General features: G+C 51.2%; 1 protein-coding gene across 1 annotated transcript in view; it reads left to right on the top strand.

Annotated features, from left to right (window-relative positions):
- The first annotated feature begins 6094 nt into the window (after positions 1-6094).
- LOC146860382 (CDC42 small effector protein 2-B-like) overlaps positions 6095-25333 on the top strand; it is a 192348-nt gene continuing 173109 nt past the window's right edge. Inside the window, exon 1 of the mRNA XM_085644241.1 lies at positions 6095-6234. The gene's annotated coding sequence lies outside the window, so the exon portion shown is untranslated. The remainder of the gene's footprint in view (positions 6235-25333) is intronic.

The following is a 25333-nucleotide window of genomic DNA, read 5'->3' on the forward strand; positions in this document are numbered from 1 at the left end:
AGCCTCGTCGAAATTCACCAAATTTAAACCAGTGAGCCTCACCAGGAGCTCCTCCCCGGCACCAGGGCGGGAATCGGGCAGGTTGAAGCAGATTACTGCCGGATAATTGGGAGTGGCACTCCGGAGAAACACTAAAGAGCAGCCATTCCCGTTGGCGGTTGGCCACGCCCCAACATATGTTATTCTTGAAGACTTTGAAAACCTCGATTTAAATGAAGAAAGTGTTGAAGAACTGAATGTTGAACAAATTGAGGAAGAAGTGAGACTGACTTGAAGAGAGAAGACGCTGAAGGTGTTATCTCATATCAGGTTCTGAATTAAAGAAGAGACAAATCTTCTTGGCAAAAATGATGATAAAGTTACTGGAAACCCAAAACAAAGCTGTATAAAGAAGTGTTGTAGAATCTGTATATGTAGTTTAATATTAGTCCTTGTAATATGGATAATATTAGCAAAAGTCATTCCCTATTTGATGGTTACTGACAAACAGAATAGTACTAATGCACACACAGAAGTAGCAAATATTAAAGGAGATAGAGTAGACTTAGAAACACCAGATGAGTTAGATTTACACCACACTGTAGAGAAGAATGAAACTGATTTAAATGTATTTGTAAATCTCTTAGTCCATTATGTAGAAACTATGGAGGTTAGTGATTGTTATGTTTGCATGAAATTGCCAAATTCAGTAGCTGAAGGGGTAACTTATCATCATTTACCCTTGACATATGGTATCTCATGTAGTGTACTGGCTAGCTTAGTATATAGAACTGGAAAACTGCAGTATTATTATTCAAATGTAGATGTAATATTTTCAGAAGTTCCCATACGAATGAGCCTGAACCCTGTCCTCAGTACTAGAGACTCACAAATCATGGGTGAATATTTCCTAACAATGAAGACAATAGATATAGCTGACGCACATAAGCGTACCTTAACCTGTAAATTACATGAAGAAGAAAATATATTTTTGAATTTAGTAGAACACAGGAGACAGGATTTCCAAAGGTGGGCCTTTGAACCGAAACCCCAGATACCTAAATGGGCTGAAGGGGAAAATCTTTTGGCAACTGGCAAGACTCATGCTGCTATGTCTTTGGATTTTGAAAAGAAAGGGAAAATCTGTCTCCATAAACTTAGAACAGAATGTTACAATGTATTTATTGGTTCCAGTGAATGTGAACATAACTTCCTAGTAATTGGGGGTTCGGTACTAAAAGGAGGAACTGATCCAGTATTTCCTGGAATGTATTATATTTGTGGAAACAAAGCCTATTTTAGGTTGCCTGATCACTGGTATGGGAGTTGCTATTTCGGAATAGTATTCCCTAAAGTCTATCATGTTAAAAGAATCACTGGAAGCAATATGGACAGTAGTGGACTAATAAGATATAAAAGAGCTAGTTTTTCTGAAATAGTAGGTGATATATTTGGTGCATTGATACCTTCAGTCTGGGTTCTGCTGAATTCTCAAAAATTCTGTCAATTGTCAACAGTAGTTGATCGGTTATCTACTGACACTGCTGGAGGACTTTTTACTGATCAATACAGAGTTAGTTGCTGTTAGATCTATGGTTTTGAAAAATAGACTTGCCCTCGATATCTTATTGGCAAAAGAGGGTGGAGTCTGTAAAATGCTGAAAGCGCAACTTTGTTGCACGTATATACCTGAAAAGAGTGTAGAGATTGGAAGATATATTAAAAACATTACTCATTTGGAAGAGGAACTGAAAGGATTTGACCATACGAGAGGAAGAGGACGCTACATTGTAATACACTTATCGATCCACATATGAAATGCTTGTGGGAATAAAGCTTGTGGGTATTAAAATTAAGGGGCGGGGAGTTAGACAATAGACTAAAGAAAAATATTGCACTTAGTATGGTGTGATGTCCTCACCCCACTGCTTGGCCCAATCAAATTGCAGGTGAACATGGAATTGAAACATTTGAGGGTGGATCATACATTTGAATTGGTATAACAGAGGTAAGTTCTAGTTAGTTAGACACACTTGATGCTGAGATGCTGATGCTATGCTGAGATGCTCTCTGATTTTGCTGCAATCTCACTGAAGAATCCAACACTAGGGAAATTCACAGAACAACCGAGGAGGCACATCTAGGAAGGGGTCCAGACGAGCCAGAGCCGGAGAGAGTAGCACAAGAGAGGAATGTAACTCTGGCATCACACTAGAAGAGGTCACCTTCCCTGTCCTGAGCTGATCCTGAATCTTTGACACTCTGATGTCGGGGTCCTCACACCATTTCTAGGTAAATATAACTGTAGGGTAAATGCTCCGTACTTGTTCTCTATCCTTTCTCTCCTCAGGTGCTGTCATTGCAATAACTTATTAATGCAAATTGATTATAAGCTAACTGTACTATTTTTCCTGATGAAGAATTCTGGAATTATCCATGTGTATTCTGCTTTGACTCACAAAATGTATTAATTCAGATAAACTTTTGAAACTCCTTCTGAGTCTGTGATTCTTTCGAATAGAAGTTAAATGCATTATTGTATTTCCTCCCTATTCTAAACTTCTACTAGATCTTTTCGTCCGTGCATTTACTCAGGAGATAGGAATGGTAAGAATACTGGTATAAGAGTTTCCTAGGGTAAACAAAATTGATGACCAGTGGATATTTACTAGCTCACCGAATGTATGAATGTATATGGGCCCAAATTGAGTGTTGTGTGTATGAATGTGTAGAGCTGGTAAACACCGCTGCATCAGTGGGGATGATAAGTATTTACGCACCTGTGGTCAGAAGAGCTCATTCATACACATGTTATGAGATAGCCCGAAACTCCAACCATTCTAGCAGGGGGTAGGGAAAAGACTAGAGGAAGCAGCGGTCGCATGGATAGATGGACAGGCACCCTAAGTGGTGCGGGGAATATGGGGGAATTCAGATATCATTTTGTACAAGAAACTTCTTATCAACCTGGGTTTTCTATTGGCTAAAAGAAAAATTTTACAGAAATGCCGCTCGCCAGGAAGGGTGGGGGAAGGCTAAATAGCCTCCCCCTCACACCAGGGCCAGGAAGTGACACGCATTGAGCGTCACTTCCGGCCCAGCCAGAGGAGGGGGGCTCCGGTCTGCATCCCCGCCCCCCCCCCCAGTGGGAGAGGGTGGGGAGGGGTGACCGGTGCCCCGGGGCCACTAAGGCGCCGACCGACTATTGGCCCCCTGCGGGGGCCGCGGTCTTTCCTTCGCCACGAGATGATTAGGGGGAATATAAAGGGGTACTTCGACTTAGATGGGGTACACCTTTCCCAAGTAGGCATGGACCTGTTTCTATTAGATTTAAGCGAAGCATTGGAGATGAGAGGGTGCAGGTAGAACTATGTTGGTGGGGGGCCCTGGCGGCGACGGTGAGCCGCCTCCAGGGCTGTGGCGGAGTTACAGGGCGATCTGGAAGCAGGCCGGTCCAAAGGGTACCTCTGCGCGGCACCAGAGGGGGTGCCTGAGCCAAAACGAGGAGCCTCAAGGGAGGTCCCGGAAGCTGTGTCGGCGCCCCGCTAGTCCTGCGGGCGGTTGTGTGCCTGAACAACCGGGGGCTTGCTATGTGACGCTCCGCCCCGATAGGGGGGCGTGAGTAGAATTTCCAACGGCACGTGATCATAGAAAGAATCACCTGGAGGGCAGCAATGGCGGGCCTCGCTCCCGCGCTGCCCGGTTCATCAGGCGGGCAGACGACCCAGTTGGTTGCCTGCCCTTGGATCGCCCGTAAGATAACCCACCCATTACATATTCTGGAATTATGTAATAAACCTGCAGCATTGTTACCCAACACCAACTGTCTTGTGTGTGTCATTTGGGTAACCTATTATGGGGGAGGGGGGACAGCGGGGTGCCCCCGGGGGTACTATGCCGCTAACCGCGGCCCCCGCAGGGGGCCACTCGGCGGTCGGCGCATTAGTTGCCCCGGGGCATCGGTCACCCCTCCCCACCCCCTCCCACTGGGGGGGGCGGGGACGCAGACCGGAGCCCCCCTCCTTTGGCTGGGCGGGAAGTGACGCGCAATGCGTGTCACTTCCTGGCCCTGGTTTGAGGGGGAGGCTATTTAGCCTTCCCCCACCCTTCCTGGCGACCTCTTTGTCGCCCACCTCGCCTTTTCCCTCCCTACCGCTTACCCGGCGTAGGCATTGGGTGGGGGGGGGGTTTCTGAGCGTTGTAATGTTTTCTTTTTCGTTGCAGGCGGAGTTACAGGGCGATCTGGAAGCAGGCCGGTACAAAGGGTACCTCTGCGCTGCACCAGAGGGGGTGCCTGAGCCAAAACGAGGAGCCTCAAGGGAGGTCCCGGAAGCCGTGTCGGCGCCCCGCTAGTCCTGCGGGCGGTTGTGGGCCTGAACAACCGGGGGCTTGCTATGCGACGCTCCGCCCCGATAGAGGGGCGTGAGTAGAATTACCAACGGCACGTGATCATAGAAAGAATCACCTGGAGGGCAGCAACGGCAGGCCTCGCTCCCGCGCTGCCCGGCTCATCAGGCGGGCAGACGACCCAGTTGGTTGCCTGCCCTTGGATCGCCCGTAAGATAACCCACCCATTACATATTCTGGAATTATGTAATAAACCTGCAGCATTGTTACCCAACACCAACTGTCTTGTGTGTGTTATTTGGGTAACCTATTATGGGGGAGGGGGGACAGCGGGGTGCCCCTGGGGGTACTATGAGCTAACGCAATGCATCCACTAATATAGGATTGGCTGAGGGTAGTGAATATATGCCATTGTAAAGAAATACTGGTATAAGAGGGAAGAGGATGCCCCAAAGGTTTGGGAAAATATGGGATGGCTGGTCCACAGATGATTAGAGGTGCTGATATAAAGAGAAGGGAATACCTGGACAGATGAAGGAATGTAGGACACCGGAACTAAGCCAATGTTCAACAGGTACTGACTGAAGGTACTAGGCTGCATGGAACAGATAATCTGGGACCAATCCTGGCTTTAATACTTGACCAAATTATGTAATTCTAGGCAAATACTTCATTTTTCAGAGCTTCATTATGGTCTGTCTCGACAGTACAACTGTCACCAGACAATTATGTGAGCATTACTAGAGAGGCTTTGCCTCCGCTCACATGTTGGGAGTCAAGAGTACATGTTTTGATTGCGCGGAAGTTCTGTACTTGCACACAAAAACTGCTTGTCCTTCACACAGCTGTGATTATTTTATTTATACAGCTGGCTGAACCTGAACTTTTACGGGCACACACATACATTGCAATGCAACAAAAGTGTCCAACTCTATAAGTATATAATTGATGGTGTTTTTCTCTGGCAGAAGCTCAGCTGGAAGGAGGACAGACATTTATCTTCTTGAATGTTTATAACTGGCTTGAAGTTCAACTCTCACCTTACCTTTTAACCTACCCCAATATTATTATGTCGTTCTTTGCTTCCACACAAATATTGCTTTAAAGCCAGACATACTGGCATTATCGCTGCTTATTTCATTTTTAAGAGACTATCATATTTTCACATGATTTTGTTGTTTGATTTTGATGCCAACGATTTTCAGGGCTGGCTCACCCAGAACCCTGGCTCTGCTCTCCCTGTTTATTTGTTGGGCGGACCACTTCTAGAGCTAGTACTCCACCTAACCAAGAACACTACCTTCGGGTGATTAACTGTTAATTTCTCGGTTTCGTGAAAGTACGTTTACTGCTGGGGTGTTCCGTAATGGGACTACGAACCCATCAAAGAGGACGTAATCAAAAGCGGTGGCCATCTTTGAGGTGCAATGTATTCATGGGAGGTCATATAAATCAGCAGGAAAACATTCAGAAATGTTCAGCAAATTTTGTTACAGATACATTTTTATGAACGTGTATTAAAATTCCTCGTTTTGTAAAAGAAAACATCTTCACAAATATCAATAAAGCAAAATCTTAGGGAAGCTGTTATAATACAGAAGCATTCAATAGAACTATATTTGCGTATTCTATTAAGAAAAGTCAATGATCTTAATTCCACTGAATTTAACATCTTTGTGTAATTTGGCGATTGCTTTTATAGTGAACATGTTTGTACGAATTGCTTCCCTATTGTCCTGTTTTTATTGTCATTTCTATAAGAGGTTGCGCTTGCGCACTTGTAAGATTTCTGTCACTCCTTGTAGGCGCATGCGTGCCGGGGTTGGAATGGTTTGAAGCTTTTAGTTTTATTGCTTTGATTCATCTTTGACTGCTGTGGCACGGTCAAGTTAAGGATACAGACTTTGGGTAGGTGGTCCGTTTACACGCATCATGCTTTGTTGTGCGTTGGTTTAAGGCTTTTTGAAACGATGGGTGGGAAGAATTCACAGCTGTCCGCAGCCCCTCTATGGCTTACGGTAGGTCGGGAACTGATGGTTCACAGAGAAAACATCCATCGGTGCTTTTGGGGATACTTTCAAGACCAGGATGATGTTGAAAAATATGTAATACTTTATAGTGCACCACGGCTTTTCGTGTTCTACCCTAACGCCCTTCTCCTTTGCTTCTTACCGTTTACAAGACGTTGACACACATTGACTGCTCATTACTAATGCTTAAGTATGTAATCCATGACTCATACATTCCTCACAGTGTTAGGCACCTATTCAATTCACTACACTCTGCTTTCTTCGGAAAACACCGTGCAATCAAATGTCATAGGCATTTTGAAATTTACGGAAGTCTCTGCCGGCAGCTCAGTCAGTGATGGGGCGTGGAATTGCCAACACAGCTTCTGTCTCTTATTATGCTGGTCCAAATATACTTAATCCAACTTTTTTACCAGTTTTCTATGGTCATTTATTTCACCTTGTGAACGTGTCGACTAGGTAAAGAGTAATTCAGAACTTTTTTTTTTTTACCAAAGGGACAGTCGAGATACAGAGCAGTAGGGGTAGAGAAGGCAGCAGCGTTTGTGTGCGTGTTTACTAATAAAAATATATATGTATCAGTTCCACAGGAGACTACAAACACTGGTAGTGATTGAAACGTTTGGGTGACAGTCTAGGGTGTTGTAAATGAAAACCAGCAATTTAATGCACTGTAAACGGGCGTGTGTAGTTTATACAATAAGAGGCATATTGACTAGTGATTTAGTAAAAATAAGTTGACTGGATATTTATGTAATAGATATGAGTGGAGATTAGATTGATTTCTAAGAGTTATTCTTCACGTGGAGAAGTAGTTATCCTAAGGTTCTGTTTGTTAATAATAATGGCAAGTGGGAGTGTTAAGAAGTGATTGTATTTTCCAAGACGGGTACTTTTTAGGTGCTGCTTAAGTGAGCTTATTGGGTCTTCTAACTACTGTACTTTGATTGTTCGAGGGTTTTTAGTGCCCTGTATTATCGACAAGTTGCTTAGGTGTGTGTGGTTTCTTTCATTTGTGCAGCCAGGAACATATCGTACTCTACTTATCATTTGAATGCTAGTCTTCCCAAACTGGACTATACATAGCACGATTGTGGCATAAGATTTGTTTGCTCGCTTTAGTTTGATAAATGAGTATGAACCATTTGAAGTGCTGATTCTGTTAAAGGATTATCTGCAATGGTGCAACTGTGTTGAGGGCTTATAATAGCTATATGTTGTTAAATGTTATGGAGTTTAAGGATTTATTCGGTTTGTTTATTCCGGGTTGCTGTTGGGTATGCCAGTGAGGGTAGAGAGCCTCATTTTAGGTCTCGCTATCCGACAGCACAAGCGGTCTGTTTGTAAAAAGACCTATTGTCAGCTTACAGAGGTCGAAGAGCCTGCCCACTTGATGGCTTTACTGAAAATCTGATTTGCTTGCTTTTTTCGTTAGTTGGCTTGTGTTGGTTTTCCTTAGTCTCCTTGTGTTTGACCCTACTCCAGAGAATGCACTCATTACTTGCATCCTTCGATTTGCTTACTTTTCAAGCACAACTTATTTTGGGTGATAAGCACTGAATGAGTGCTTGTTTTCCAGCTGTCCCCAGCACATACTTCTCTACACCTACTGCACCACTTATTGCTCACAGTTGCCCATGTGCCTCTTCCTGCCCCTACACATTTCGCTCAGTGGCTACTTGCTGGCCTCTGCTTGTGCTTCCTGCAGGTCTTCCCCCCCCCCCCCCCAACCACGAGACCCTGTAGTATTTTCCCCTCGCCACCAAGACCCTGTAGTATTTCCCCCTAGCCACAAAGACCCCGTACCCATAGCATTTCCCCCTCACCACCAAGACCCCGTAGTATTCCCCCCCTGCCACGACCCTGTGCTGTTCCCCCCCCAGCCACCAAGACCCTGTGCTGTTCCCCCCCCGCCACCACGACCCTGTGCTGTTCCCCCCCCCACCACCACGACCCTGTGCTGTTCCCCCCCCACCACCACGACCCTGTGCTGTTCCCTCCCCCCCCCACCACCACGACCCTGTGCTGTTCCCCCCCCCCGCCACCACGACCCTGTGCTGTTCCCCCCCCCCGCCACCACGACCCTGTGCTGTTCCCCCCCCGCCACCACGACCCTGTGCTGTTCCCCCCCCCCCCGCCACCACGACCCTGTGCTGTTCCCCCCCCCCCCGCCACCACGACCCTGTGCTGTTCCCCCCCCCGCCACCACGACCCTGTGCTGTTCCCCCCCCCGCCACCACGACCCTGTGCTGTTCCCCCCCCCGCCACCACGACCCTGTGCTGTTCCCCCCCCCCCGCCACCACGACCCTGTGCTGTTCCCCCCCCGCCACCGCGACCCTGTGCTGTTCCCCCCCCCGCCACCGCGACCCTGTGCTGTTCCCCCCCCCGCCACCGCGACCCTGTGCTGTTCCCCCCCCCCGCCACCGCGACCCTGTGCTGTTCCCCCCCCCGCCACCGCGACCCTGTGCTGTTCCCCCCCCCGCCACCACGACCCTGTGCTGTTCCCCCCCGCCACCACGACCCTGTGCTGTTCCCCCCCGCCACCACGACCCTGTGCTGTTCCCCCCCCGCCACCACGACCCTGTGCTGTTCACCACCCGCCACCACGACCCTGTGCTGTTCACCACCCGCCACCACGACCCTGTGCTGTTCACCACCCGCCACCACGACCCTGTGCTGTTCACCACCCGCCACCACGACCCTGTGCTGTTCCCCCCCCGCCACCACGACCCTGTGCTGTTCCCCCCCCCCCCGCCACCACGACCCTGTGCTGTTCCCCCCCCCCCCACGACCCTGTGCTGTTCCCCCCCCCCCCGCCACCACGACCCTGTGCTGTTCCCCCCCCCCGCCACCACGACCCTGTGCTGTTCCCCCCCCCCCCGCCACCACGACCCTGTGCTGTTCCCCCCCCCCGCCACCACGACCCTGTGCTGTTCCCCCCCCCCCGCCACCACGACCCTGTGCTGTTCCCCCCCCCCCCCGCCACCACGACCCTGTGCTGTTCCCCCCCCTCGCCACCACGACCCTGTGCTGTTCCCCCCCCCCCCGCCACCACGACCCTGTGCTGTTCCCCCCCGCCACCAAGACCCTGTGCTGTTCCCCCCCCCCCTCCAGCCACCAAGACCCTGTGCTGTTCCCCCCCCCTCCAGCCACCAAGACCCTGTGCTGTTCCCCCCCCCGCCACCATGACCCTGTGCTGTTCCCCCCCCCCCGCCACCATGACCCTGTGCTGTTCCCCCCCCCCGCCACCATGACCCTGTGCTGTTCCCCCCCCCGCCACCATGACCCTGTGCTGTTCCCCCCCCCCCCGCCACCACGACCCTGTGCTGTTCCCCCCCCCCTCCACCACGACCCTGTGCTGTTCCCCCCCCCCCCTCCACCAAGACCCTGTGCTGTTCCCCCCCCTCCACCAAGACCCTGTGCTGTTCCCCCCCCCTCCACCAAGACCCTGTGCTGTTCCCCCCCCCCCCCCGCCACCAAGACCCTGTGCTGTTCCCCCCCCCGCCACCAAGACCCTGTGCTGTTCCCCCCCGCCACCAAGACCCTGTGCTGTTCCCCCCCGCCACCAAGACCCTGTGCTGTTCCCCCCCCTCCCCCCCCCCTCCACCAAGACCCTGTGCTGTCCCCCCCGGCCACCAAGACCCTGTGCTGTCCCCCCCGGCCACCAAGACCCTGTGCTGTCCCCCCCGGCCACCAAGACCCTGTGCTGTCCCCCCCGGCCACCAAGACCCTGTGCTGTCCCCCCCGGCCACCAAGACCCTGTGCTGTCCCCCCCGGCCACCAAGACCCTGTGCTGTCCCCCCCCGCCACCAAGACCCTGTGCTGTCCCCCCCCGCCACCAAGACCCTGTGCTGTCCCCCCCCGCCACCAAGACCCTGTGCTGTCCCCCCCCGCCACCAAGACCCTGTGCTGTCCCCCCCCGCCACCAAGACCCTGTGCTGTCCCCCCCCGCCACCAAGACCCTGTGCTGTCCCCCCCCGCCACCAAGACCCTGTGCTGTCCCCCCCCGCCACCAAGACCCTGTGCTGTCCCCCCCCGCCACCAAGACCCTGTGCTGTCCCCCCCCGCCACCAAGACCCTGTGCTGTCCCCCCCCGCCACCAAGACCCTGTGCTGTCCCCCCCCGCCACCAAGACCCTGTGCTGTCCCCCCCCGCCACCAAGACCCTGTGCTGTCCCCCCCCGCCACCAAGACCCTGTGCTGTCCCCCCCCGCCACCAAGACCCTGTGCTGTCCCCCCCGCCACCAAGACCCTGTGCTGTCCCCCCCCGCCACCAAGACCCTGTGCTGTCCCCCCCCGCCACCAAGACCCTGTGCTGTCCCCCCCCGCCACCAAGACCCTGTGCTGTCCCCCCCCCGCCACCAAGACCCTGTGCTGTCCCCCCCCCGCCACCAAGACCCTGTGCTGTCCCCCCCCCGCCACCAAGACCCTGTGCTGTCCCCCCCCCGCCACCAAGACCCTGTGCTGTCCCCCCCCGCCACCAAGACCCTGTGCTGTCCCCCCCCGCCGCCAAGACCCTGTGCTGTCCCCCCCCGCCGCCAAGACCCTGTGCTGTCCCCCCCCGCCGCCAAGACCCTGTGCTGTCCCCCCCCGCCGCCAAGACCCTGTGCTGTCCCCCCCCGCCGCCAAGACCCTGTGCTGTCCCCCCCCGCCGCCAAGACCCTGTGCTGTTCTCCCCCCCGCCGCCAAGACCCTGTGCTGTTCTCCCCCCCGCCGCCAAGACCCTGTGCTGTTCTCCCCCCCGCCGCCAAGACCCTGTGCTGTTCTCCCCCCCGCCGCCAAGACCCTGTGCTGTTCTCCCCCCCGCCGCCAAGACCCTGTGCTGTTCTCCCCCCCGCCGCCAAGACCCTGTGCTGTTCTCCCCCCCCGCCGCCAAGACCCTGTGCTGTTCTCCCCCCCGCCGCCAAGACCCTGTGCTGTTCTCCCCCCCGCCGCCAAGACCCTGTGCTGTTCTCCCCCCCGCCGCCAAGACCCTGTGCTGTTCTCCCCCCCGCCGCCAAGACCCTGTGCTGTCCCCCCCGCCGCCAAGACCCTGTGCTGTCCCCCCCGCCGCCAAGACCCTGTGCTGTCCCCCCCGCCGCCAAGACCCTGTGCTGTCCCCCCCGCCGCCAAGACCCTGTGCTGTCCCCCCTGCCGCCAAGACCCTGTGCTGTCCCCCCTGCCGCCAAGACCCTGTGCTGTCCCCCCTGCCGCCAAGACCCTGTGCTGTCCCCCCTGCCGCCAAGACCCTGTGCTGTCCCCCCTGCCGCCACGACCCTGTGCTGTTCCCCCCCCCCCCCGCCACCACGACCCTGTGCTGTTCCCCCCCCCCCGCCACCACGACCCTGTGCTGTTCCCCCCCCCCCGCCACCACGACCCTGTGCTGTTCCCCCCCCCCCGCCACCACGACCCTGTGCTGTTCCCCCCCCCCCGCCACCACGACCCTGTGCTGTTCCCCTCCCCCCTCCAGCCACCAAGACCCTGTGCTGTTCCCCTCCCCCCTCCAGCCACCAAGACCCTGTGCTGTTCCCCCCCCCCTCCAGCCACCAAGACCCTGTGCTGTTCCCCCCCCCCTCCAGCCACCAAGACCCTGTGCTGTTCCCCCCCCCCCCCCTCCAGCCACCAAGACCCTGTGCTGTCCCCCCCCCCTCCAGCCACCAAGACCCTGTGCTGTTCCCCCCCCCCCCTCCAGCCACCAAGACCCTGTGCTGTCCCCCCCCCCCCCTCCAGCCACCAAGACCCTGTGCTGTCCCCCCCCGCCACCAAGACCCTGTGCTGTCCCCCCCCCGCCACCAAGACCCTGTGCTGTCCCCCCCCGCCACCAAGACCCTGTGCTGTCCCCCCCCGCCACCAAGACCCTGTGCTGTCCCCCCCCGCCACCAAGACCCTGTGCTGTCCCCCCCCGCCACCAAGACCCTGTGCTGTCCCCCCCCGCCACCAAGACCCTGTGCTGTCCCCCCCCGCCACCAAGACCCTGTGCTGTCCCCCCCCGCCACCAAGACCCTGTGCTGTCCCCCCCCGCCACCAAGACCCTGTGCTGTCCCCCCCCCGCCACCAAGACCCTGTGCTGTCCCCCCCCCGCCACCAAGACCCTGTGCTGTCCCCCCCCGCCACCAAGACCCTGTGCTGTCCCCCCCCGCCACCAAGACCCTGTGCTGTCCCCCCCCCGCCACCAAGACCCTGTGCTGTCCCCCCCGCCACCAAGACCCTGTGCTGTCCCCCCCCGCCACCAAGACCCTGTGCTGTCCCCCCCCGCCACCAAGACCCTGTGCTGTCCCCCCCCGCCACCAAGACCCTGTGCTGTCCCCCCCCGCCACCAAGACCCTGTGCTGTCCCCCCCCGCCACCAAGACCCTGTGCTGTCCCCCCCGCCACCAAGACCCTGTGCTGTCCCTCCCGCCGCCAAGACCCTGTGCTGTCCCCCCCCCCCCCGCCGCCAAGACCCTGTGCTGTCCCCCCCCCCCCGCCGCCAAGACCCTGTGCTGTCCCCCCCCCCCCGCCGCCAAGACCCTGTGCTGTCCCCCCCCCCCCGCCGCCAAGACCCTGTGCTGTCCCCCCCCCCCCGCCGCCAAGACCCTGTGCTGTCCCCCCCCGCCGCCAAGACCCTGTGCTGTCCCCCCCCGCCGCCAAGACCCTGTGCTGTCCCCCCCCGCCGCCAAGACCCTGTGCTGTTCTCCCCCCCGCCGCCAAGACCCTGTGCTGTTCTCCCCCCCCCGCCGCCAAGACCCTGTGCTGTTCTCCCCCCCCCGCCGCCAAGACCCTGTGCTGTTCTCCCCCCCGCCGCCAAGACCCTGTGCTGTTCTCCCCCCCGCCGCCAAGACCCTGTGCTGTTCTCCCCCCCCGCCGCCAAGACCCTGTGCTGTTCTCCCCCCCCGCCGCCAAGACCCTGTGCTGTTCTCCCCCCCCGCCGCCAAGACCCTGTGCTGTTCTCCCCCCCCGCCGCCAAGACCCTGTGCTGTTCTCCCCCCCGCCGCCAAGACCCTGTGCTGTTCTCCCCCCCGCCGCCAAGACCCTGTGCTGTCCCCCCCCGCCGCCAAGACCCTGTGCTGTCCCCCCCGCCGCCAAGACCCTGTGCTGTCCCCCCCGCCGCCAAGACCCTGTGCTGTCCCCCCCGCCGCCAAGACCCTGTGCTGTCCCCCCCGCCGCCAAGACCCTGTGCTGTCCCCCCCGCCGCCAAGACCCTGTGCTGTCCCCCCTGCCGCCAAGACCCTGTGCTGTCCCCCCTGCCGCCAAGACCCTGTGCTGTCCCCCCTGCCGCCAAGACCCTGTGCTGTCCCCCCTGCCGCCAAGACCCTGTGCTGTCCACCCTGTGCTGTTCCCCCCCCCCTGCCGCCACGACCCTGTGCTGTTCCCCCCCCCCTGCCGCCACGACCCTGTGCTGTTCCCCCCCCCCGCCACCACGACCCTGTGCTGTTCCCCCCCCCCCGCCACCACGACCCTGTGCTGTTCCCCCCCCCCCCGCCACCACGACCCTGTGCTGTTCACCCCCCCCCCGCCACCACGACCCTGTGCTGTTCCCCTCCCCCCTCCAGCCACCAAGACCCTGTGCTGTTCCCCTCCCCCCTCCAGCCACCAAGACCCTGTGCTGTTCCCCCCCCCCCCCCCTCCAGCCACCAAGACCCTGTGCTGTTCCCCCCCCCCCTCCAGCCACCAAGACCCTGTGCTGTTCCCCCCCCCCCCCCTCCAGCCACCAAGACCCTGTGCTGTTCCCCCCCCCCCCCTCCAGCCACCAAGACCCTGTGCTGTTCCCCCCCCCCCCCTCCAGCCACCAAGACCCTGTGCTGTCCCCCCCCCGCCACCAAGACCCTGTGCTGTCCCCCCCCCCGCCACCAAGACCCTGTGCTGTCCCCCCCCCGCCACCAAGACCCTGTGCTGTCCCCCCCCCCCGCCACCAAGACCCTGTGCTGTTCCCCCCCCGCCACCAAGACCCTGTGCTGTTCCCCCCGCCACCAAGACCCTGTGCTGTTTTTAGGTCTCGCCTGAGCCAGCACTTTAGCGCTGCTCTCGCGAGAGCTTTAGTAAACGGGGGATGTGGAAGTGCAAACTAGTGCTTTCTGGCCTCCAGCAACAGTGCATGTGCGCCGGGCGCGCGCACCATTTGTCAGCCTGCGTGAGCACTTTCGCGGCCGCTTTGATGTTCTCAGTGAGCTGCGCGGCCACTGAAAACATCAAAGCGGCCGCGAAAGTGCTCACCATTTGCCACCCCCTCCCTTATCCCACTTCCTGCTTGTTTTTGTCCTGGTGCTGCTGTCAAACACCAGCTTCTGCACCGTGTGGCTCTGCAGTGCTTTGTCTGACTCACCACTCTGTCCCCAGGCTATACACTCGCCTCACCGTGTGCTCTGACACTCACTCGGCGCAGTTCTCTCACACTATTTGCAAGTCAATGAGGGCTGCTCTTGATTAACTTATTTCGATGGCAGTCCGTATTCCAAGCGCTGTATCAGGCGCACTGCCTTATTTTACTCTTTATCGTACCGTCTCTCTCGAGCAAGCAGCGCAATTGCTGCATGCGTTCAGTTGATCACAATGGGTCTAGTTTTTTCCTCTCGAAGCACCTGGTCCATTAACAGTTGCCCGCGTTTTTCTCAAGATCGATGGGATAGATACCTCAATGCTTTAAACGGTCGAGATTGCACTACGCTGTGGTCTGCGGGTCATGAAATGTTGATCCCAATAAGACGGCTCTGCTTTTCATTCTTGTTTGGTCAGTGTGTCGAGTAGCATCCCAAGGCCATAGTAACCCCTCCAAGAAACGGAACAAGTGGCTTTTGAAGATAATCCGTTATATTTAAACCGCTGCTCCCTGCCGGCGCTTCGGTCTTCTACCATGTCTCGCGCTGTGCCAGTCTCTTCTGCTTATCTTTACGTTCTTATTGTGTGTCTCACCTGACGTTTCCACCCTGTACGGTCTCAATCTTCACTGTGCGCCTGCTGTCACGGTCATCAACACACTCGCCTCTTCTGCAATCTCTGTGTTTTTATTGTGCATTTATACGTTTCCAGCTTTACTACGGCCCAAGGTCCCATCACCGTTTATTCAACAACGCTTAAACGTAGTCTGTGCCCTCCTTCCAATTAAGTTTCACTTCTGTTGGCCATGGACAGCGTCACCCCTTGCGTATTAACAAGCATTGGCATAGCCAATAGGTCTCGCTTTTAGGACCTTATAAGTGTTTAGCCATGCAACACTTGATGTTGTTGCACCAAGGATACTGTGCTGGATAACTAAACACCTATAAGGTCCCAAAGGCGAGACCTATTGGCTATGCCAATGCTTGTTCCCCCTTACCACCAAGATCCTGTACTGTTTCTCCCCCTGCCACCAAGACCTGTGCTGTTTCTCCCCCCTGCCACCAAGATGCTACCAAGACCCTTTGCTGTTTCTCCCCCGCCACAAGACCCTGTGCTGTTTCTCTCCCTCCTGCCTCCAAGACCCTGTGCTGTTTCTCCCACATTGTTCCATTATTGTTTGTATTCTCGTTGCCCACACTGTGCTATTATTATTGTTGTATTTTCGTTGCCGGTGGCTTCACGGCCACCGGCCCATCGCGCTTCATGTTTCATGAAGCGCAGCGGGCGTGAAGACAGTGTTGTGTTGCTAACAAAGGTCCACGCTGCTCCCTCTGACTTCAAAACAGGGCTTTAACGGAAAAATACTATTTGTGTTTTTTTACAAGACGGATATTTGCCAGGATATTGATCAGAGGCTAAATTTGATCTTGTTCCAGTGCAATAGGCACTTCTGTGGGTGCGTGTGCGGACACATGCCTTTCATCAGCACAGCCACCGACTTACCATGCTTCATGAAGCACAGCGGCCGTGAAGAGGGCGCTGTGTTGCTAAAAGGAAGGCGTGCAGCCGAATCCTCCAACTTATGCATAAAATACCACTGCAACACAAATGTGTTTACCACATTAACTAACATTGATGGATAGGAATTTATGAATGAAAAGCAGTGAGACCGGCATTTGTGCAAAGGATACATATTGGCGGAATTTAAACCAACCGCAGCTACAAAACCACACAACTTCTGCGATCCAGGTAGAACCCTTGGTGCAACCAACTCTCCTTTCTAGTTCATTGATTTGTTGCAGTTTGACTTTGCGTCGACAACACACTGGCGTCAGGCTACTGTCTGTGCTTGCCGTAAGAGAATATATCCGTTATCAGCTCTGCACAGAACACTGCTGCATGAACAGTCATGACCACTAGAGGGAGAAATCTACATAAATAGAGGCTATAGCTTAGTGAAAACACATTGGATTGCAGATTAACAGGTCCCTGGTTCAAATCAGAGTGCCCCCTTCTGGTTTTTTTAGGCCTCGCCTGAGACAGCGCTTTAGCACTGCTCTCGCGAGAGCTTTTGTAAAAGGGGGATCTGGAAGTGCAAACCAGTGCTTTCAGGCCGCCAACTTCAGTGCATGTGCGCCGGGCGCGCGCACCGTTTGGCAGCCTGCGTGTCATTTCGCGGCCGCTTTGATGTTCTCAGTGAGCCGCGCGGCCACTGAGAACATCAAAGCGGCCGCGAAATGATTACTTTCACTTTGCGTGCGTTCTTTCGTTGTTCTGCCGTGGCTGCCTGGTGAGCACTTGTCATCACCTTGCGACGGAACAAAGCTTCAGTAAATAAATCTTTGTTTCTCCATCCTTTGTGCATTTCACTATTTTGCTCAGATTCAGTTTCTTTTGCCGTCATTTCCACGACCTCCAGTGAAACCCCACTTACAACTGTTGCTGCTCAAGGCCCCGGCTGGACAAGCTGACTTCTTTACGTAAAGACTGAAGTGGGTACCAAAAACATCCCATTATGTCTGGCCCTGGGAGTTTACCCTTGCTGATGTCCTGGTTGTGTTTGTCCTGCTATTAGTACAGGACACATGCTTATCCGCACCTTCAAAGACCCCCAGACACCGCTGCCCAAGTCGCCCCTCATTCCCCTCCCCCTAATCGTACAAGCAGCGGCGCCAGGCCTACAACTGCCCGGACGTGCAGGAATGTAACATTTTCTCTCTGATGCTACGGCCAGGACAGTTGGGCGACAGAGGCCTGGTGACTATCCGTCGCGATGCATCACTTCAACATTTCCTCTCTGGGACGCCTGTCAGACTACAGAGGCCTGCGGCGGCCATCGAACTGCGTGTTTGTAAACAGGGTGATGTGAGCCACTTCAGAGGGCCAGAGAAATAAAACAAAAAACAATATATTTGTCGCTATAGGGCGGCTGAGGAAGCGGGCGATCCAGGCTTTGACTTTCTACTGGGCCCGGCAGGAGCTGACTCTCGCCTTGAATGGAGTGACCCTGGGAAGTCCCACACCCGGGCTCCTAATTCACAAGATCGCGCTTCTAGAACAAGCAGCGGCGTTTTCAGGAACGAATCGACGTTTGATATGACACATGACGTGAGAGATTTTTTTTTTTTTTAACATAAATGTTGGCAGTGATTTTAGCTGAAGGTTAAATGGTTATTTTTGGTACACACCTCCCCCTCTGATGCTGCTGCAGGCTAACTGTGGAATATTGCAACCTGTTTACCATATAGGTCCGCCTGCCTCACTTTTTGCAAGCTATTTTTTGTAAATTGTCCAAATTATTATTTATATAAGCGGCTGCATCCAGAAAATGCTCCTCATGTAACTGTATCTTTAGCTTCTAAGCGCTTTCTCTTGGACATGCAGGTTATTTCAGTCCAGCCTCAAGTGTGGCACCATCCAGGAGTGGCATATTGCAGTCCGGTTCGGCGGCATCATGCAAGCCCCTGCAGCCCTTGTTTTTTTTTTTTTTTTTGCTTATTCCTAGTAGCCCCTTGGGTGCCTCTCGTCGTTTCAGCCCCCCCACTCCCAGTCTCGGAGCGAGCATTTCCTGTTCTCGGCCACTCACTCACACCTTAAACCTGAAATCTGTCTTCCTAACCCTCGCTCCAAATGATACTTTTTTAATTTTGCAGAGTGCTGTTGCATTAGAAGCCCTGGCTGTCAATGGGGTAATGTGGTGTTTATTGCACTTGGAAGCAGGCTTTGATCAGAAGCGTGGTGGTGTTAAACGTTGTGAACTCCCCCGTCCCTCCTCAAGGCTGCTTGCCTAGAAACTGTTGTGGAGGAAGGGGGCAGCCTGCTGCAGTGAGCATTTGTCCTCTTGCCACAGGAGGGTCCAACTGCTCATCCCAGCGTCCCAACTATCTCCCTCTCTCCCTGCAGAGCCTTTCATGTGGACGCTGTGCTTTCAGTTTTACTTCAGATGCTATGCTTAAATTGTTCTTTCCCTAATTTCATGGTATCTATATATTCCCTTTATTTTCTTCTCGAGGCAGCAGATTATCTACCATAGGGAAGCATGCTTGTTTTTTATCTGAAATACCCAACTTTCTTTCTCTGCACGGGATGCCACTTCTGATTGCCTTGATTTCAATGATAGATTGTTTGCTGTATAAAAGCACACATTTAGTTATTCTTTCCCCATCTTTCAAGCAATTTGTTTAGGTTGCAAGCAGCATAGGCTGTAACTGCTCGTACGACATGATTCTTCAGTAGAACGTCACATAAAAATCGTCCATCTTAATTTTTACACTGCTTTTTTTTGTTTGTGTACTTTCTCATTCAGGGGTCATCGGGCAGCTGCAGAGCTTGTTTTAGCGTTTCTGCTTACATTTACTGTCTAAAGTATGCACTGATAAGGGTAGAAGTACAGGAATATGGTGATTTCTTCCCTAATATACATCACTGTTCTATTCTAATCCCATTTGAAGTAATCCTGTAAAATCTTACCTATGAGTCTTCTGAAAACACGCCACTTAGCATACTTTACAGACTGTAATTTTGCTTTAGCTTTAAAACATCACTCCAACACAGCTTCTTTTTTTTTCTGGTACGATGTCCCATGAAAATAACTATGTGAACCAATCACGCGCATTGCTCACGCGGTGCCAGGCAGTGGTGCGTGCAGGCCCTGTGGGGGAACTAGCAGATTGTTGGGCAGGCTGGTTGATGCCTGTCAAAGGCCTGCAGGGCTGCGGAAAGCCAGTCGTATGGTATGGTCTGTTGCGGGGCTTCCTCTCCGCCAGTACTCTGACCCTGCTGGCTGAATCTAAACAAGCATTTGCAATGCAACAGGTCTCGCATTTACGTGAGTTTGAGCTATTGACGTAAATGACAATGCCTTTTATTTATGTTTTGGTTTTTGAAACCTAAATGAAACACATTGTCATTTACAATGCCAATAGCTCCAACTCGCGTAAATGCGAGACCTGTTGCATTGCGAATGCTTGTTTTTTAGAGAGCTAGGAAACTATGTTCATTTATTAATCTGTGGCCAAAACCTTCACATTTTGCTGCAACACACTTTCTATTTATTTTGTCCAAGGGTATACTATATTGCATTACAACTACAGGGAACGCCACCATAATTAAAAAAACAAATTGTGCTTCTGTGCACATATATATGTATTAACAAAATAGCAAGTTTCAGGGACACATCATACTATCCTGTGACGTCAAATACAAATTACAGTCTTTGTGATCTGGGTCAGGAGTTTGTGGCAAACTGAAGTTGTTTTACGTTGGGTTGTGAGCATCTCATACAATCCAATTTGCAATGTTCAACTGCATCTTGTATAATAACCCAATATGCTTATGAGTACGGAAAGGTAATAAAACTAGGACTGAATAATCTCTCTACCCTGCATAGCTTTCCATGGTGCAACAGGTTCCTACTCGTGTTGTACAAATGATACACCTGTATTATTGTATGGAATATTTATTTTAATTGGAATAAGTAAACAACGACCCTTTTTCTGGCTAAGTCACTACTGTCTGTGCTGTAATTCTGCTGCAAACAAGTCAAAATGCATCTCTTTCGGCAAGGGTTTTTTGAGTAACAGAAGAAAAGAGTGGCAGATGTGCTGGTTACCCCATTTATAGGTCGGGCCTAGCAAGAAGTATCTCATGAGATTATGCAGCGCCGATTGGCAAAGCCAATAGCTCTGGCTAAACACTTCTAGGGTCCCAAAGGTGAGACCTATTTGCTATGCCAATGCTTGTTGATTAAGGGGTGAATATGAGTTGGAATGATCACCCAACCTGCCATGGTCTTCCAACTCCCATAGGACATGGGCTTTGGAGTACACAGCGGGGTTGGCCACTGAGCCTGACCGTTAAGAACGGGTGTCCAATCCACTCTGGGTGGCCAAACCTGGCAGTGCACCGCCTTTGGTTGTGCGTATCTGTGACTGGCCCCATAACTTAGAATCCTGCAATAAGGGTCTCCACAGGACCTAACCTACCCTAGGGGACTTGCTAGCCATACAGTACATGTCCTTCGACCATGGCCTTACAGTTTGGGCATAGGGCCTGGCCTTTCTGCATTTCTTTCTCTTAGTCAAAGTTAATTGATAAAAAAAAAAATAAGTCCCAGTTCCCAAAATGAGTACCCGTGTTCACCTGAAAACGCAGACTCTAAATAAGCACTGAAGTCGGTATAATGAAAGGGCTGTCGAGGAGCTATGGTCAACCTAAGTCATGGTGACCTCCAATACCTATAATAATCTTAAAATTATATTTTTTTTGCTAGTTTGCTGGCTCCCTCAACATCCGTACTAATGGAGGCATAAGATGTAGATCCAGGAAATAATAAGCAGATCTTCAGCATTAAACAGTTGCCCATGACGTTGAAAATGTGTTTGACATCAACATGGAGCCCTCCATGTCTAAAGAGTACCAATGACCTCGATTTTAAGTATAAGCCAAGTAAATTGTTACACCACGGCCAGAAAGTGATGTGCCTTAGCCAAGGGCTCCGGCCTCGACAGAGAATCTATGGTAGGGAAGTCAAGATTTCCATGTAGTTGCTCTCGGAGGTGTACCCAAAATCTCTGAATAACTCGCTGTTAAGCTACTGTAAGGTAGTATGGTAGAGACTGATCCCTATGGTAGGCACCACATTGCCTCGCTGTTAAGCTACTGTAAGGTAGTATGGTAGAGACTGATCCCTATGGTAGGCACCACATTGCCAAAGGCAAGTACTTATAGGTTTACAGGCCACCAAAAAAGCCAGGGACACAGTCCTACACCTGAAGGAATACATATCCAGGGTACAACAATTCAGGATCAGAGCGCTAGGGGCATAGTTGCCTTCTGAATGACTGCATAACCTATGGTCTCCTTTCTAGCTTCTTTTTTAAGGGTGTTGCAAATACTACCCAATTTAACATGTATGTAAAAGTTAATGTGTTGACCTTTTTTGCTATAATTTTAATTGATCAATAATAAATAGATTTTTTTTTTTGTCATGTGGCTAGCTATAAAGCTGCAAACGTTTTTGAATTTCTTTAAACTCCAGCACACCACAAAGGTGCAATTAATGGACATTGAAGGTCTCTGCAAGCCAAGGCTGCTTTTAGAAAGTGGGTCTTCAGTGGGATTATGGCAGCAAACAATGCTCGAGAAACCCAGATAACAACAATAGGTTAGGTGATTTTTATTAGGTCTGAAAGATGTATTATGGGCTTACCAAGAACTTGGAGTGGACTTACAGTCCACTGTTTACCATTGAATGGTATTTATTGTGAATATAATTTGCTTGCTTCATATTCGATGACGTGCCTTCCTCTTTCTATATTTGTCCCTCCTCTCAAGCATAGCCTCTTTACCATCCTTTTGATTGGCTAACTTGTACTCTTCCACTGCCCACTTTTAAGCGGATTCCTTTTTTCTATTTAGTTTGGCACTCCCAGAGTGAATGTGTTTACCAGCTCTCTATTGTGTGCTTTTCCTGCCAATATCCACCCTGTGCTCTATTTGTCTCTCTTGTGTGCTGCTCGCTCTTTTTTTTCTACCAGACAAATTCCCCTGCTCTCTCCTAAGTGTGCTGCTTTTCCTCCCCACCAACTTTATTTTATCCTACGCCCAGTCCTTGCTGCTCCCCTATTGCTTCTACCTTGCCCCGACATCCTTTTTAAAAATAATAAAATTAATTATATACTTAATTTGGATAGTTGGGCAGCAAATTGCAGCCTGCCTCTCCGCTATTCAAAAGCTCTTTAGTGCTGGTTACATTTCATTAGCATTTTCTTGAATTATTTTAAATGTAAGGCTCCACCTTGGATCTGTAAATAAAAAAAATAATAAATAATCCTGCATGTATGCACCTACAAAACGACGTGGAGAACTCTTCATTACATCTTTTTCTCCTTTTTTTTCTTTTAAAAATGTTGTCCAATAAGGCATACCATCAGCAAACGCCATCCGCAAGCCAACCGGACCAAAATTCCAGAACTTCTGGTTTTGCCAATGCTTGTTGGAACAAAGATATCTCAAGGCACAGTAGTATTTAATACTCCTACTGCTTGGTTCTTCAGCTGCTCAATCTGAAATTAGAGGACATGTAGTAGTCCGTAAATAACCTAGCCAAATTGGCAAACCTCTATCTTAGGAGGCGATCATTAAGGCTTTAAACAAGTCTATGCATAAAATGGTCTAATGTGTCCAAGAAAGGGAAGACTTCAAAATGGAAAGGTCTTCCTTTAACACCATCTACCCATTAGTGTTAGAGCTATGGATGCTTATGTATCTTTGTATCACTTCACCATCTAATACAACACCTTCACATAGCATTTTAATGCTCACATCGAGCATCATTTATCAAATCCTCTCAGCACAAGCCAAACTTACAGATTGTGGTTTACTAGTACGTGTGTTACTGCAAACTCAGACCAATAGCTCAAGACTGGTGATCCAGCGCAAGGGACAACATTTACATATTCTTCTTATGTCACAGATTCTTGTTCACAAAGGTTCATTCATACATTCATGGGTGGGGCCCATAACACCAACACACTTCACATCCACACAAAACTCACTCTAATCTGTACACAGAAGAAGGGGCTGCTGGACATGTGGGTACCTTATTATCTATCGGGATAATTTTTCTTTACTACTTTATATAAACATTCTATATACACTTTTCAGAATCCTGACTTTATCATCAAGGCACTCCACTGTTTGGTCGATGGACCAACAAGTTGGACTGGTTGATTGTGAATGAGAACCAGCTTAACACACACTTAAAGTCTAGAAATCGTTAAATCTTTTCAGTGATTAATTTAAAGAACCACAAACTCGTTTCTTGTTATTTCAACGTTGTTTATCTAAATTGTTAATCATTCCCTTTTAAACTTGCATTTATCCACTGCAGTTCATAATTAGAAATTCAGATTTATTAATGAGTATCAAGCATTTAGAAATTTCATTTAAACATACATTTAGAAAAAATGCAGTAAATCATTTACCAATGAACAGGCAACGATAACTTCAGATCGTACAGGGAGTTATCCGCATTCTCCGGTAAAACTCCTCTAGACAGGCTGTCTGACCCACACCCAGGGATCAAACCGTCAGGCAAAATACAGGATACCATGCAACAATTCTGCAAAGTCCATATATCAATCCACAGCATAGATAAACTCCACGGCCAGACTGGCGCATAGAATTTAATGACATTTAGAAAGTTAGAAATTTAAAAGAACAACCACTCAACAAGAACTCCCTTCTAAGAAATAGCCCAAAGACTATCACGACCGCAACTCCAACTTGAATTCGCGCACCCCCCCTGAACCAACCCTCAATACCACACACGTAATGACAGATGATGGGTTCTTCTACCCTTTTTGTGCCTCACTTCCTACAAAATATGGCAACTTTGGGGCAGACCAAATGTTCTGATTGGACAGTTTGTGGTTATCAATAGTTCATTGCACTCTTCCCAGTGCAAACTGGTTTTGCATAGTGTCTGTCTTCTGATTCCCATGCGGGGACCGGCAAATGTATCTTTTCAAGGCAAAATGGTCCTATTGACACGTTCATTCTTTGTCACTTCCTTGGTTCCCATACGCTCATCTTCTGGCTTGCGGTCAAGTCCCCAACACATCGACCTGGGCGAGGAACACGATGTCAGGAGTTCATTCCACCTCGTGATCTCCAGAGCTAGCTGGGAATGCGCAGAAATCATGGCGCGCACATGGTGGCATCTGCTTCAGAGAACGCCATCTTGAGTACTGCGGCCTAGTAGGCCCAAATGTTAACTAAGCCAAAATAGACATAACAGCAATCAAAATGTAGAAATGCAGGTTCTAATGTTTAAATCCACACTAATCCCACTACATATTAGTATTTTCCTGAATCAGGCACATGCATCAAAGGAAAAACCGGTCGCAAACGGGCAGATTCTCAGAATCTGCCCCTTTGCGACTGGTATTTTTGCATTTGGGATGCATCATCCCAAATGCAAAAATCGCAATTTAAGGAATCTCTAAAATGCGATTACTTAAATTGCGATTGCATTTAAGGAATCCCAAATTGAGATTCCTTAAATGCAATGCATTAAAGTGAAAAAATTAGCGATTTCGCTAATAGGGGGAGCAAATTACCATGCAGTTGAACCTCATGGTGATTTGCAAAAACTTTGAAAAATGCACTTTTGTGCATTTTGTCAAAGTTTCATGTTGCGCGCACACACATGCCCTTAGGCAATGTGTGTGTGCAACATATGTGCACAGAGCAATTTCAGGGGTGCAAAAGGGTGTCATTTTGACACCTTTGCACCCTTGAAATTGCATGAGCAATTTGCGACTACCTACTGGTACTCACAAATTGCTCATGCAATCTCCAATTCATTCCTATGGGCCTGGAGGCCCATAGGAATGAATGGAACGGCATTCCTTAATTGCGACTCGCAATTTGCGAGTTGCAATTAAGGAATGGGTAGGAATCGCTATTTTTATAGTGATTCCTACATGCATAGGCTTTTGCAATTCCTTAATTGCGATTCCTTAATAATCGCAGTTAAGGAATTGCAAAAGCCTACGTTGATGCATGTGCCAGTTAGTCATTTACAATGCCAATAGCTCAAACTCTCGCAGATGCGAGACCTATTGCATTGCAAATGCTTGTTTTTCATATAGCACTTTACTAGTTTCCCGGAGCTGTACAAATATGTTACTGCTTGGA

This window comes from Triturus cristatus, chromosome 3_1 (assembly GCF_964204655.1).
Source record: "Triturus cristatus chromosome 3_1, aTriCri1.1, whole genome shotgun sequence".
In the NCBI taxonomy this organism is placed as follows: Eukaryota; Metazoa; Chordata; class Amphibia; order Caudata; family Salamandridae; genus Triturus; species Triturus cristatus.